The 16,089-nt window shown below is 38.8% G+C and overlaps 1 protein-coding gene across 1 annotated transcript in view; it reads right to left on the reverse strand.

The window, feature by feature from the left end:
• Positions 1–12,185: 12,185 nt before the first annotated feature.
• The window catches only part of LOC143863526 (uncharacterized), a 53,947-nt gene continuing 50,043 nt past the window's right edge, over positions 12,186–16,089 (reverse strand). Inside the window, exon 22 of the mRNA XM_077374213.1 lies at positions 12,186–12,364. The gene's annotated coding sequence lies outside the window, so the exon portion shown is untranslated. The remainder of the gene's footprint in view (positions 12,365–16,089) is intronic.

A 16,089-nucleotide genomic window follows, 5' to 3' on the forward strand; every position in this document is an offset into this window, starting at 1 on the left:
GTCAGAGTTACCGATGACACCACTCTCTGCATATTTCTACCCCTTCTTTCACCGTTAAGACTTGAGAGATGCTTTTTGGACAGGACGGTGAAATGACATCTCTAGCAGAAACAGTTTAGATAGGAAGCGTTTAATCTTTCTTTCAAAAAGGAACGAAATCCATGGAACAACTCTATAAAGCTGTCTAATACTCTCTACACACTTTTCTCCATTATTGAATCATTCACAGTCCATATCATTAATCTTACACTTACAAAGTCTTCTTTTTGAAGATCCAAGAATTTTAGTCAGATAACATATGTGGGTTCTGTCTTTTCTTTCGTTTTTGCCTCTCTTTGTTGCCTTATTCCGTTCAATCCTTGTGTCTTTCTTATCGGATATATATAGTGGCAGTATACATGAAAGATGCTTGCTGTGAGGAAGGTTTTTCGATGGTAGTATGTCTTGGGATGTTGGAATTCTAATCTTGACCACTTGACCACCTATTTACTTGGCTCTTGGATTTGCTATGGTTTGGAACTCTACTATTTTGGAAGCTTGCAAGTTACAACTTTGATTTGACTTACGACATTGGAAATCTCCTTTATGGGAGTTAATGGCCTAGGGACTTAGTTTCTTTGTTTTGGAATTATGTAATACAGTTACTTTTCCTATAGTATGTTAGTGGTACTTAGAGAAGCTAAGATTAGTTAAGTCTTGTTAATCTCGGATTTGGAATGTAGGCTATATTTTGCGTCATGTGTCTTCTTCGTATGTAAGCCATTTTAGTGAAATTTGAAGGGTTTTGAGTAGTATAACAACTTGGGCTACTTTGTTTGTGCGTTTGGCAACATGAGAACAATATTCTTCTCTTGAAACTCATCTTCTTCCTCCAACGTAGTTGGTTTCATTCCAACAAGGAAGCCACTTGTTGTTTACTTTTTCGTGTTTCCTTATTCCTTTGAAATGAGAGGTTATGTAGTAAATTTACTCCAATAATGTTAGAAGTATCCTCGTTTAGCTGTCTATGTTTGCTATTTGTATTGGGTTGTTCTCAATGGGAATACCAAGCCGAAGTGTATTTTATCTTTGGATAGGCTATCCATTCTCTATTCACATCGATCTAGAACAGCCTCAATGGGTAGGGTGTGGAATATTTTTCCTTTCCAAACTTTTGTTGAAAATTCTTGCGATTGGAAAAAAAAATTTGTGCTTTCCAAACATGGCCTAAGTGTAAAATCCAAAATCTAAGATCTTAGGGCCTTAGGTGGTGGAGCTTGGTGATCCAAAATTATATTTCTGGATCTTAAAATTGTTTTGCAAAATTTATGTGGCCTATAATCCGATCTACCGAGAAGGCTTTTAATCACACATTCTATGCATACATGTAATATCTAAAAAGAGAGGAATCAACACCAAATATATTAGAGTGGGCAAATAACCCTACTCACAAATCTATCCTTTGATTCTTAGAAATATAAAATAAAAGAATTACTTCCTCTATTTATCATCTATAGGGAAGGAACAATGATCTATGAAGAAGAGAAAAAGAAACAAAAGTGAAAACGAGTGGGACTTTTGGCACATGTGAAATCAGATTGGGTAGGGAATACATCTTCCCGTTTATACTCTACCCGTTGCCCCAGTAGATCTAACCTAGCTCATCATACTCAATCCTCTAGATGCTAGGCTAGGACTTCCTTCTCAATCTCAAATGGCTGATATGTAATGGCCCTGAGAGGTAGATGGTTTCTAAGTTTGATTATAGCTAGGATACCAAGCATTTATCTCCACGTTCTGATGCTTCATCGGGTTAGTCTTCCTTCAGAAATCTTACATCTCTAATTGTCTGGGCTCTTCTGATTGTCGATGTTGCATGGGCATTGAATCCATAGCACGGTTGTCCAAGGTGTTGTCTCATCACGACGCTAATACTACATGGTCCAAAACTATATTTTTGGTTTTTAAAATTGTTTGTGAAATTTATATGGCCAATAATCTGGTCCGGTTTGATGAAGCTTTCAATCACACCTTCTATGCATGCATATGATTTCTAAATGGTGGATTCAACACAATACACATATATTATAGAGGGGTTTCCAAGGGAGGGGATAGTAATTGGAAGAAATCTTGAAAGCTCTGTAACACTCTGCACACTTTTAGATAGCATATGGGTTTTGTCCTTTCGTGCCTAATTATGTTCGATCTTTCTTTCTACCCTATAGGATATATGTAAGAAAGGAGCTAGAATGACAGTAGTTGTTTGGTCCAATCTAACATACACTTTTTGGGACTGCATCTAAATCACATAAGTGATCTAATCCATTGATCGGACAAGCAATAAGAAGTCTGGCCAAATATTTTTATGAATACCTTTATCTAATGACTTTATACCCTTCATCAATCAGACCTAGTGTGTTTGGTTTCACAAAATCCGGGATGGGTTAGGGGTTTTGCTTGGCATTTAGGAACCACATTAGAAAAATCCCTTGTTTGGTTGTCAATATAGCAGTTTCCTTGCTAATAATTGCATGTCTGGTGTTGTGTCACCTTTATCCCCTCCCTTTGTCCCTTCCCTATGATATCCAAGCCAAACAAGGAAGGGGAAGTTCCATGTTAAATTCCTATTGTTTCGCTTCGGCATGACCATGTTTTGATAATGGGACAAACTCAACTTCTTTTACCATGTTTAACCCAAAGTCAAATGCTTTTACAATTCCCAAGATTGACACAGCCAACTCCAAGGAGCGTTTTCGTCTGCTAGCCTTATTTGGGAAAAATTGAAAAATTAGAATATTTTAGGGGTAAATTAGTAAAATCACAAAAAACCCTAAATTTTTAAGTATAAATACACTTTAGGTCTCCTAATCAATCACTTTTTCTCTAGAGAAAATCCTAAAGAGAGATATTTGAAGAACAAACCCTAAAGGCAGGAGAGAAGGCCGTGGAAGGAGATTTCTAGCAAAGAAACTCTAGTTTTTAAGGTAAGATGTTTATTTTGATAATTAATAACAAGTATTGTTGGTAGATTTATTAAACATCTGTAAAAGTCCGAAACATCAAGATGAGATCTTGGATGTGTGATCCTTCTTTCATCGTTGGATTCGATTAGGATGGATCTTCGACGATTTTCTTGATTTGTGGGGATCTTTGATTACAAAGATTTTCATGAACGATCGTCTAAGGGTCATCTCGATTAAAGAATATGATTAGTATTAGATATATGGGTTGTAAGATGGTTTACAATGAAAGAAAATTAAGGTTTTGGGAAGAAAATTAAGGTTTTTAGATCGACCATGAGAGCTTCTGGTCATTTTTGGGGATTCGATTCCCACGGCGATTTTGAGGGTTATTTTTTGTTATGATTTACCCTATAAGGCATATTAAATATTGTTTTAAGATTAACAACTTTGATAGGTGTTGGATCGACACGGTTTTGTGGATCTTGTGTAGTAGAGAAGATTAATTGATTTTTTTTGTAAGTACATTATCTCTGCACCAGGGTTTTTTAAATTGGTCGATCGTGAGAGCTTTTGCCGTTTTTGGGATTCGATTCTCGTGGCAATTTTGAGGGTTATTTTTTGTTCTGATTGACCCTATAAGGGATATTAAATACTGACTTAATATTAACAACTTTGATAGGTGTTCGATCGACATAGTTTTGTGGATCTCACGTAGTAGAGAGGATTAATTGAAATTTTCTTAGTAAGTACCTTATATCAATACTAGGGTTTTTGAAATCGTGATGTTTTATATCTCTGCTGTGTTTTTATGATTACATTCATTGTTGTATTTGATATGTATTCATGAAAGCATGTTTTAAAAAGGAATCGTATTTCTTGGCATATTATTTTATGAAAATTTGATCAACCATGTGTTCATGTTTCTATGATGGAAAGTTGTTGCCTTGGTTATATTTGAATATGCCGTTGGTTCTGTGGGATTGATTTAGCCTTTGGGTCATGGTTGACCATGCATATTATTAGGCTAGCTAAGTGCTTGAGAAAGTTCCCGTGGTACATTTAGTATCTTTATCTGCCAGTGAGGCTGGACACTGGTACGTGGTCATGTAGAAGCCGTCGAACTGCTCAATCTTGGGATAATTCTTGTGGTGCCTTGAGCATCATTACATGCCAGTTGGGGCTATGGCACTGGCCATGACCATGTTAGACCTATCAACAATTGTTTAGTGGTGTTGTGGCACTGGTCGTAGTGAAGCCTAAGTGGTACAATTAGTTGACATATGTTTTGGTGCCTGTTGCATTGTGGTCTAACTTGCCGTTTAGAAAAGTTGTTCTGTTAATATTTCCATGATAAATATTTTGGGATTTTTTTATGGTGAAAATGTCCGGTTTTATATCATGTTATAATCATGTTTTATTTGCATGCTTTGATCTACCTATTATAGCGAATTGGTTACTTGCTAGGTGTTCACTCAATCCAATGTGTGTGTGTGTGTGTGTTTCAAATAACAAGGAATAGATCATGGCGAATAACGAGAGATTTGGGCGAGCGTCACACAGAGAGAGGATTAGCTTAGATTCATTACTTAGAGATTTTAGCTTGAACAATTTATTAGTTATTTCAATTATATTTGGAGCTAGATAATTAGAATTATTTATTCATTTAAAACTATGTTTGGATGTTGTAAAGTCCAGTGACTTCGATGCCACTTGATCCGTAAATTTCTAAGGACTAGATTCACGTCAAAACAATCATAAGTACAAAATGAGCAACACCAAAACAATAGAAGAAAAAAAAATAGCAGTAATTCTTTTGGAAAGTAGCAGCTCGCCTCCTTCTATCTAGGGGCGGAGGCACATAGAGCATGAGGGGGGCCATGCCCCCCCCCCCCCCCCAATGACTTGGAAAACCTCTTTTGTGATTTTTGGCAGTACAAGCATTATAAGCTAGTTTAGTGGCCATGGCCCCCCCAAATGACCAATGCAGGCAAGTATAAATTAGTTTGGCCCCCCAAGTGTAAATTCCTGGCTCCGCCCCTGCTTCTATCTCTTTTTTATTAACTTTTTTTGAACTGAAGTCCCCCTTTTTACATATGTACTTGGATATTCTTTTAAAAGCAGACAAAGTTAATTAACTCATAATTCTACTCTATCAGTAACTATTCTCTTCTTAACACTTGAGTTAAGATAAATCTTAAAAGATATACGTGTCTTCCTTGGAGTCTCTACTATTGGAGACCTTTCTCTTTGTGTCCTTCTTTGCTAAGCCTCCCATGTGAGATAATGTTTATCTCACATTAATGCTTTGCATCTCATCCCAACCGAACTGGTTGGAGAGTCCATCCAAATTGGAATAGTACTTGCTGCTGTGCTATGTCATGTCTCCGTCATGCTAAACCACACCACATCCTCCAATGGCCAAAAGAAACGTGGTACCCATGTTGCACTTTTTCCGTTGCATGTAGTACGTCTGATTGGGCCCACTCTTGGCCACGATATATCCACCTGGATCATCGCTCCCCCCACCCACTCTGGGAATTTTGCTCCTACAAAATCAACAATCAAGATAGGGGAAGGCTTTGCCCCCTGCCCCCCCCCCCCCCCCCCCCCCCCCCCTCCACCTTTACATGTCCACTCGGGTTGGGTTGGCCTGGGTCTGCCCCTTCCAATTGAATACTGCTCAATCTGCCCCTTCCAATTGAATACTGCTCAATCCAGCCCATCTTAGATTTTGTCAAGCATAGTTCACAGCTTTTGCCTCGTCTTGACCAACGAGCCTTCCGAGTGCGTCTCCGTTTTTTCTGCTTAGGACCTCCTTTTGGTCGGATGGGTTCGATCTTTAGCATTTCTGTCGTTTCTGAACAACTGTTCTTTGTCCCTATCATGAGCATCATGAATTTACCGCTTGCATTCACCAATCGTTTGGCCTGAGTGGAAGAGATGAGTGATTTGGAACCTTCTGTCGGTTCATTAGCCTTGATGATGTAGCTCTTAACATATTTCATGAAACAATACCTTTTCTCTCTTCTGTTGAAGACCACATCTCTATCCCACAAATACTGGCTACCGAGGATCACTTGGAAAACATCCAAAGGTGCCACCTCGGATGTGATCTCATCCACGTATCGTTCAGTGATGGCGAACTTGAACATACATTAACGGGTGATCTTCCTTTCCACGCCTTTTTGAATCCATCCAAGTATATACGTCCGTGGATATGGAATGGTCGGCAATCCCAACTTAGTGATTAGTCCTTCAGAGATCAGATTCTCTTGTCTTCCTTGATCGATGATAGCCCCCTCCAAGTTTTGCTTGACTTGGATCCAAACATGAAAAAGCTCCTCACATTCATCTTGAACTGAAGGTGCTTCATTAGATCTGGTCATAAGTGTCAGTTTCTCATCTACGATAGTCATCTCCTGCAATTTCACAGCTTCTAAGGGATGAAGGGTAGCCTTAGATTCTTCCTCCCTGTTTGTGTTGTGGGATCTCGTCGGGCGTAGTTCAAGGTGTAGTATTCAACCCTCCTTGTTTGTGTACCCTAGCCGGTTGCAATGATCACACCACGCCTTACGAACTGTGTTGGTATACTTGCTTGGTATTGGATCGGACTTGGATTTGTCTCTTGTCCGATCATCTTTCCTCTTGTGCCTCTGATCTCGTTCTCGATCGTCGTGGCTTTGATGCTTGCTTCCTCAATATTGGCGATGTGGAAGAGATTTAACTCTTTCCGGATGTAGTCATGCAGTCCGTCTTGGTATTTCATAAAGGTTTCTCGCTCCTTTAGGGAGATCCCAAGCACTATGGCTTGTTTGTGGAACTCTGTGGTGTACTCTTGCACCGTTTGCTCGAACCGTTGTCGTAGGTATTGCCATCGTACCCATCGGTCTTTCTTGTATCCGAGTGGGTAAAACTGATTTTGAATCATTGTCTGGAACTACTATAAAGTCACAGCCGCTAATTCCTTACTCCTCGTGTAAGAATTCCACCATGTGAGAGCGTGACTAGTGAGCTTCAGTCTAGAAAAATTTACCTTTCGAGTATCTGAATACTGGTATATCGAGAAATACGTCTCGAGTCGTTCGATCCAATCGTCAAGTGTGTCTGCATCGACTTTGCTTAGAAATTAAATCCTTCTTTTGCGAGTGGAAGGCTAGTTCGGTAAGGTAAAACAGAGGGGACATCGTACACCGGCATGTCAATTTTTGCCTCCACCTTGAAGGACTGAACCAAAATGGGCTCTCCGAAGTCGGATGCATGCTGCACTGGTTCTCCTTCCTCCCCCTCATGGCCACTATCAACCTCCACCTTTTGCGCGTTCGAAAAGTTCAAGATTCGGCTGCGAGGTCGATGTCTCCTTCGAAGACATTAGTTGCGACATCATCGACATGATGGTCGCCATCTAACTCTAGATTTGTAAAAGTCTCTGATCTACTCCATGATCTTCCACCATACCTCTTTGCTCAATGGGTAGAGATACTAGGCTTCCTTCCTCATGTGCTTGTTGGCATGAAACACGATTGTTCAACATTGTTTGCAGTCCCAAGATGATGGCAGAATTGGAGTCTTGATACCACTTGATCCAAAACAATGTCTGGATGTTGTATAGTCCAGTGAATTTGATTATACTTGATTCGTAAATTTCTACGGACTGGATTCACGTCAAAACAATCACAGTACGTTAAGTACAAAATGAGCAGCAACAAAACAATAGAAGGAAAAAGAATAGTAGTATCTTTTGGGAAGTAGCAGGTCGACTCCTTCTGTCTCTTTTGTATTAACTTTTTTTGAACTAAAGTCCCCCTTTTTACATATGTACTTAGAAATTCTTTTAAAAGTGGAAAAAGCTTACTCCTAATTTTACTCTATCAGTTACTATTCTCTTCTTATCACTTGAGATAAGATAAATCTTAAAAGCTATATGTGTCTTCTTTGGAGTCTCTACTATTGGAAACCTTCTCTTTGCTTCCTTCTTTGCTAAGCCTTCCATCTCACATTAATGCTTTGCATCCCATCCCATCCGAACTGGTTGGAGAGTCCATCCAAATTGGATTACTACTTTCTAACTTGCCATGTCACTTGCCATGTCATCTCTCCATCATGCCAAATTATGCCACATCCTCCAATGGCCCAAAAAGACACATGGGGCCGATGTTGCACTTTTCCCACTACATGTGGTACCTCCGATTGGCCCCACTCTTGGCCATGATCCACCTGGATCATTTATGATGGACGGTGAAAGACTTTTGGTATAAATTTGAATAAAGTACTTTTAGTTTGTTCTGTGTGTCTGTTTTATAATACATGTGATGATGTGGAACTACTTAGCCTTGTGAACAAGTGTGTGTGTGTGGGGCGGGGGGGGGGGGGGGGGCGGGTCGGGGGTGCACAACGCAATCATAAGACCCCCGCCCGTGGCGTGACAAAGATGCTCTCAACGACCAATTAAAACGTGTAAAACAAGGGAAAGTGGTAAACTGATATAGTAGCCTTTTCTTTCATATCTCTCTCTCTCTCTCGTTGTTATCTCTCTCTCTCTCTCGTTGTTTTTTCTTAAGCTCCATTTCTTTCGACGTAAAATTGGACGTGAACATAAAACAAATTTTACGTCCAAGTTTACGTCAAAAGAAACAGAGTCCAAGTGTAAAACACAAATTTTATGCCCATTTTTTTAACTTTAAAATGAGCTATAGCTTCTATGTATCTATTTATTAGACCATCGAGTTCAGTCCCTGATATCTACTATGGTGTTATTATGGGGATTATATCAACACTCTCTCGTTTTAAACTTTTAATAATGACATTCCTCATTTTATTAAACACTTTTTTCGTACTTTTGAAGGGAATAGTGCTATTATTAAAAAAAGGGAGTCAAGATATCAATTCCATATTTTATTCTCCCTAGAAAATCTCCAGAGATTTTTTTAGTGATGTCACAAATACAAGAGCCTAAACCCAATTTTATCCAACGAGGTGGGCCCTTTTTTATGGCATGCAAAATGATAAATGATACAAGCAGGCTAAATGGCTTTATATAGTCATAAATGTGGGTTTTACAGATATTTTATAATGTAGGCGTGCTTTGAAAATCTTCCAGCAAAAAGTGGGTGAAAAGATTCCTCTTCGAGCAAGTGAGAGACAATGGAGCTAGACACTCTAGTGTTGCTACTGAGTCCAATGACTCAGCGGGTCCCTTGGGTTTTGACTCATTTGAGTCAGACATAGACACTCATGCTGTCTGCAAAAAGATGCTTGAAGAAATGCTCAGTTAAGTTAGAAAGAGCCAAAGATGTCAAGGTATCAGTCAAAAACACCCTCCAAATCCCAAAAAGATTGCTTTCCACACAAAACAGATACTATTATTCAAGATAGGGATCCTTCTGTAAGACAACATTATTCAAGATACCTTCAAAAGCAGTTCTTAGACACGATAAATTAAATAAACCCAAGAAAGATAAATGAATTGAATCCAATCAGAAAAGAGCAGCATTGTTTGGTGATAGACCACAGCGTTGAAGATTGGGTTCTGTCGTCTGATCCAAAATACCCATCTTGACAATTCAATCATCTGCACAATTAAATTAACATACACTAAGGAGAGGAGAACATATAAGTGAGAGCCGACAACAAAACAACATAACTGAAATTTGTTTAGAATATCTTGAAGTATAAAGGATTAAAGAACACCAACTCTAATAGCTTAAGCTTTTGGAGTAATTGGTTGTTTCACAGAATAGATGATGATCAAAGATAGTTGAATTACCCTTGCGATTGCCTGTTTGGTAATTGAACGCAGAGGAATCCAAAAGAGCCATTGGAGTGGAAATGGAGAGCTGGGCCATCGAGAATAAGGCTTTGTTTGATGGTTCTTCCTCCAAATGCATCGATGGCTCTCTGTTCGGCGGGCATTCGTCAAACAAATGGCGAAGTGGCTGTTGAGTCTCCCAGCTACTCCTGATTTGGTGCACAAGTTCAGGAGGAACTGGCATTTTACACATGATGTATTTGAAGATGAGAGCTTGATGTTCAAATTCCTCCCATTGTGATGCAGTAAAATGAGGAAGCCAATTTCTTCCATTCATCATCTTAAAATCTACACCAACAAAACCCCAATAAGATGGAGAAGGAGAAATGAAAGTAACCATTCCGAGAGAGAGGAGGAGGGGGGGGGGGAAGGGGGGAATGTTATTTATGCTATGAAATAGGAGGATTTTTTTGGCTGTGGAATCTTCTTTGCATGGAAAAACTAACTAGTGCTGCCACATGAGCCTGTTCTCATTATGACTCTGTACCAGAGCTGATCTTCTATTGCACTTTCTGACACTTGTCTCTGCGTTCTTTACGGAAACCCATAAACTTAAAAGTGAAAAATTTAAGAGGAATTAAATAGTCCTAAATGTGTACGGTTTGCTTCTGCCTTTTCTTAGCTGTTTTTCCTTTTCCATTTTCTCTACTTGATTTTATTTTTTTGTTGTTTTCTTCTGTTTTTTTTTCTTTTTGATGACCCACTCACTCGAACACAACAGTCAACGACTGAAATTATACCTTTTCTTTTATTAGAAAACCCTGCTGGTTTTAGAAATATACCCTAAAACAGGGTGTATTCACTGTTTCTTATGTTTAATTGGCCTTTGACCATTCAATTGATGGGCCATGAACAAAAAAACAGCAATGCTAGCTGTTGATACATCATATGATTGTCATTGTTTTCCATTGAAGACATCCTTAAAACACACTTGGTGCATTTGGATTGCTGGAATCGGGAATCAGAATCGACACCCGTAATCTAATTATGCTGAATTCCAATACCACCTCTTGGGCAGGAACAGATAGCGCCATAAACCCTCCTATCTATTCCGCTCTAAGTTCAATTCTGCCCATTTATTCTGTTCATTTATTTGAACCAAATGTCAGAATCATGAAGAATCGGATTAGGTCGTTGGTATCGATTCTTTATTGCGGTAATCCAAGCCACAGTTACAACTAACTTCTTAGTTCGATGGGAAACTGGCTTCCCCGAAAACTGGCTTCGGAAGCTGAGTTCTTCTTGAGAAATTAATTTTCTAAAATTAGCAAGATACCCTATACTACTCAATATAAGACATTCTTCCCGATATCTTATCCGGCCTCTTGTCCAACATCAACAATAATTATTATTTAAAATCATTTTAGCATGCATGTTAGTATTATTGTTATAAGAAATAATAATTTAATTATAATTCTTACAGGACTTGATTTTTCTCATTTCTCTTATTTTAGAAAACAATTATGACCAGCTTTAGTTAAAAAAGAAAAAACATAGTTTTTCAGATGGAATTATTTGGATGGTATTTTGTAATATTTCACAGTTTCCTTTTTAGGCCTTGTTAAAATGTCCTTAGAAACCCAAAGTTGCGAGCCCACCTCCCCCACACCATTTCCACCGTACACATGGCACATATATTTTGATCGGAAGGCTGAATCCGGCGGGACCCACATTGATGGGCCACTGTACCAAGCATGTAAAATGAAGGAAATTAATAAAGGCACTCCCTAGATTCAACAAGGACACTCTCCTCTTTACTTTATATCGTTCCCTATTACTTTAATGGGATTTGCTAGGAACATCGCAGAAGGCATTTTGCGGGTGGGCACCTCAGATGAATTGAATGAATAAGACAAAATCTGAGCATGCGTGGCTACGATAAAACCATATTAATCAGAATGAAATTTTTTTTTTTAAAAAGCAAATAGATTCTTAGTAAGACAGGGAAAATGTGATGGGACCCCATCCTGGCAAAGCCCAAGATGCCTCATAAGACGAATTATTGACGGACCACAATGACTCCGAAATTAAGCCATGGCATAATGTTTCAAAGAAGAAATACAGACACAGTCCTTATGGAAGAAGGTCCCAAAGATCCCAATATGTACCCATCTATGTAGCCGGCCCATTATTTAACTCAGTACTCATCCATTGAGGTTTGAGCTACATCCACAAATATATTAGATCATTGAGAATCCATTGTTTCCCCTTTCCACCTAGGGAAGATAGGGATGGTGGTTCTTTGCGCTCTTGATTCAAATATTTATTTTTATATTAATACATTGGTAGGGGCCCTGCCTAACCCCAGCTTACCTATCAAAAACAATAATAATAATAATAATAATAAAGGAAAAAAAAAAGAAATAAAGAAATAGAAAGCTCAAAACCACAAGTACATGAAAATTACAAAAAGTTATAGCTTACTAGGTTTGTGCCATGATAACTTACTAAGTTTGTGCCTTGGAGTGATGGATTCCTGGCTTCTCCTGATTGTATGGACAAGATCAGGTGGAACATCCATTTCACACTGTATGTATTTGTAGACGAGACATTGATTTCTCAGTTCCTCCCATTGTGATGCAGTAAAAAGAGGAAGCCCATCTCTTCCAATCATCATCTTAAAATGACAAAAAACACAGTAAGATGGAGAAGGAGATATCAGAGGTACCATTCCAAGAGAGAAAGAAGGGGGTATTTATGCTTTGAAAGAGGAGGATTTTTCGGCTGTGAAATCTTCTTTGCATGGAAAAAATAATGGTGCTTTGAAAGAGGGGGATTTTTCTATTATGAGTTCTGCTGTTCTGCTCTGACACTAGTCTGCTTTGTTTACTGAAACCCATAAACTTAAAAGAAGTAAAAACATTTAAGAGGAATTAAATAGAGGGCAGTGATAAATTCACCCCCTTCTATTACAATATTCACTGCATATTTTTCAAAATAGACTGTACATCCAACACCATAGGATGATCCAAACCGTCCATTTGTTGTAGATTGTGCCCCAAAAAGCATTTACATAGGATGATCCTAGCCATCCAATCTATAGAGGGATTTTGAAAAGTTGGGGGTGAATATTGTAATAGAAAGGGGTGAATTTATCACCTGTCTAAATAGAGAGTCCTCAATGTGTAACGTTTGCTTCGAGGCCTTTTCTCATCTGTTTATTCCTTCCCATTTTGCTTTTTTCTTTGTTATTTTTATTTTCAAAGAAATTACATGATGCCCGACCGTCAAGTCACGTGAAGGTGGTACTTCAAAAGTACCACCCTTGATATTTGATCAGTAGCCTCTTAAAAAGTGGGCAGCTGTTGGATCAAATATCAAGAGGTGTACCGTTTTGACAGTACTTGAAGGTGGGTCGCAATATAAAAACTCTTATTTTTAAGTTCACGTGAAATGAGAAATTATATGGTGGCCGCCCTCTACATATAGAGGGTTTAAATATAAAGGGCGGAGAGAGAAAATATCAACCTCCTTGATTTTTTATCTAGGGGGAAAGTAAAAAATGAGTGTTTGACCTCGATTAAAAATAAGGGGGAGAGTTTTTTTTCTCTCTCAGCACTTGTTGACGACCATATAAATTCTCGAAATGAAACTATGTTTACATTTTGAGAAAACGGTTCCTACACATATGTGTAGAGAATTCTCTACACACTAGCTTAAAATACAGTGGAGGCCCACATTGTTTGGGTGATCCAAGCCATCCATTTTAAAGGCCCTCACATAGATAGGTTGTCTACAAAAAATCAGATCCATAAGATCATCCCAACCCTACGATTTGTAGAGGTAAAATGGATGTCTTTAAACCTTCACAAATTAGTCTATTTTTTGCATCCACAGTTCAAATGGTTAGGATGATCCTATGGATCTGATTTTTTGTGGACACCCTATCTATGTGAGGGCCTTAAAAATGAATGGTTTGGATCACCCAAATAATGTGGCCCCCACTGTATTTTAAGCTAGTGTGTAGATAACTTATCTACACATATGTGTAGGAACCGTTTTCTCTTACGTTTTTGACTTTTTAAAATGGCGCTCATAAATTCACCCCATGCGAAAATGTATTCACCTTTTTTCCAGGGTTGTAAGCCGACAACGGGCAGTTAGTATTTCTCCTCATACACGCTGTTGACGTTGACATCTCTCTCCCCCAAAATGATCAGCACGTGTGTAGATTTTCTCAAATATGAGAAATTACATGATGGGTGGTTATACTAACCCACATATTTTTTAAAAGTAGGCAATGGCCCGCTACATAGGATGATCCAAACCGTCCATCTGTTGGGCCACAATGGAATAGGTTGTGCCCCAAAAATCATTTCAGTTGGATGATCTTAACCATCCAATCTATAGATGGACTTCACATTATGAAAACTTCAATAGATCGGAGGGTTTGGATTATAATATGTAAATGACTTTTGGGGCACAACCTATTTATGTTGTGGCCCAACAAATGGACGGTTTAGATCATCCGATGGAGTGGGCGGTACCGTACATTTTGAAAAATACGGGTTTGTACAGCCACCCATTGTATAATTTCTCTATAAAACATAACATGTGCAGACTCCACATAAAGTGTATTTAAAATAATAATAAAAACCATGGTTTAGATAATCCTCCAAGGGATGGAAGGGCAGAGGCATTTGGTGTCCCTTCCAGTCAAGAATTGGGGTCTCACAATCACTAACCAATATGCTTTTCTCTCATGCCTTTCTTTATTCATGATTCGATGTTTTGGTGTCCTATGCGTAGAGGAACCACACCAATCCATCCCGAACTTGGGAGTGCGCCACCCATCATTTAAGTCGTCCCATGATGCATATTTATTATAAAATTCTCTGGGACGCAACTTGTTCGAATATCCAAACGTTCATCTCTTGGGCCAGGTGCAAGTAGGCCTTTCCGATAAAATCATCTCCATAGGATGATACTAGTAGAGGTTTATATATGGTGCCATCCTTCAATAGATTAATTGGAGGGTTAGGATCGTCAACGTTATTTGGGCAAGGCCTAGTTACATTGGGCCCAACTAATGAATGGTTTGGATTCCGAATAAAGTAGGCCCAAGAATATGATCTCGGCATGTAGATACAAGTATTTTTTTTTTAAACTACAATGGGCCACCTTTTCAAATATCTAAAAATGGAAGTGATATATTCACCCCTGTTTTACTTGGGAGAGCCCCTCTAGCGTATTTATGACTCCTTTTTACTCTAGAGGGGGTTGTGCTAAGCAGAAAAGGAGACATCTATATATATACATGCACGGTAGCCAATCCCAAGGGTTTATTCAAGGTAAAATTATCAAAGCAGTACATGGGTATTTCACTAAAAATGTCAACCCTAGAGTTACAAGACAATCGACGTAATGAATCGTAGGTTCCACCTTGGTCCTTGATGAAGTTGTGAGATTGAACAATTCATAGCATGGACAGAACTTTGCTACAAAAATAGGGCGCTTCATTAAGACACACTTGTAGGGACTGATGTAGTGGGCCCACATCTCCACCATAAGAGAGTAATACGGGTGTCAGTGTATACACTTCGATTGGTTATGATCTGTTCAGATCCCTTATTGGTTGGATCTTTTTCGGGTTGATTTTGGATCCGACAGTCTGAGTCATTTAGGTAATTACATTGGGGAGTGATAAATCCACTCCCCAAATTGATCAATCGACTCCCAATGTGTCTTTCTCTCTCCTCTTGGTTAGAGAGAGAAAGATGAGAGAGATAGACACATGGGGAGTCGATTTATCCAATTTGGGGAGTCGATTTATTCCAGCCCAATTACATTTTGAAATAGAGCATTTATCAGAGCGTCCTTGATCCTACTTTCATCGTACACAGAGAGAGAGAGAGAGAGAGAGAGAGAGAGAGAGGGCCTATCTGTGAAGGGTTTAGTGTTGGGGAAATTGACGGCGGAGATGAAGGAAATTGAAAATTGACGGTTTAGCAAGGGGTACCCCACCTCTTCAAAATACTTATTTTGAAAATAAACATTTACATCATATGTAAAACTCAACTTTCAGAAATGTAGAGAGAGAGAGAGAGAGAGAGAGATAGGGAGGCGTATGTATGAATGGTTTAGATCATCATACAAACTGTAATAACCTGTTGACAGCCTTTTAAATACTTAAAAGACATCCTGGTAGAGCGTGTGTTGATATCATTTCCCTATCTCAAGCATAACATTTTCCTTTTCACATGGGCTCAAAACCAAGTGGGTTGTCTCACGGTATTCTACAAGATCAACAGTCTCAATCAACGTGAGTTATTTTAAGTTGACATCCACCTTTGACACCTTAAGTGGGGCAATTTGTTCGATGATCCAAACCATATATCAGGT

The sequence above is a fragment of the Tasmannia lanceolata genome, unplaced genomic scaffold, assembly GCF_043159265.1.
Source record: "Tasmannia lanceolata isolate RefF3 unplaced genomic scaffold, GAP_Taslan_0.1 ptg000044l, whole genome shotgun sequence".
Classification (NCBI taxonomy): Eukaryota; Viridiplantae; Streptophyta; class Magnoliopsida; order Canellales; family Winteraceae; genus Tasmannia; species Tasmannia lanceolata.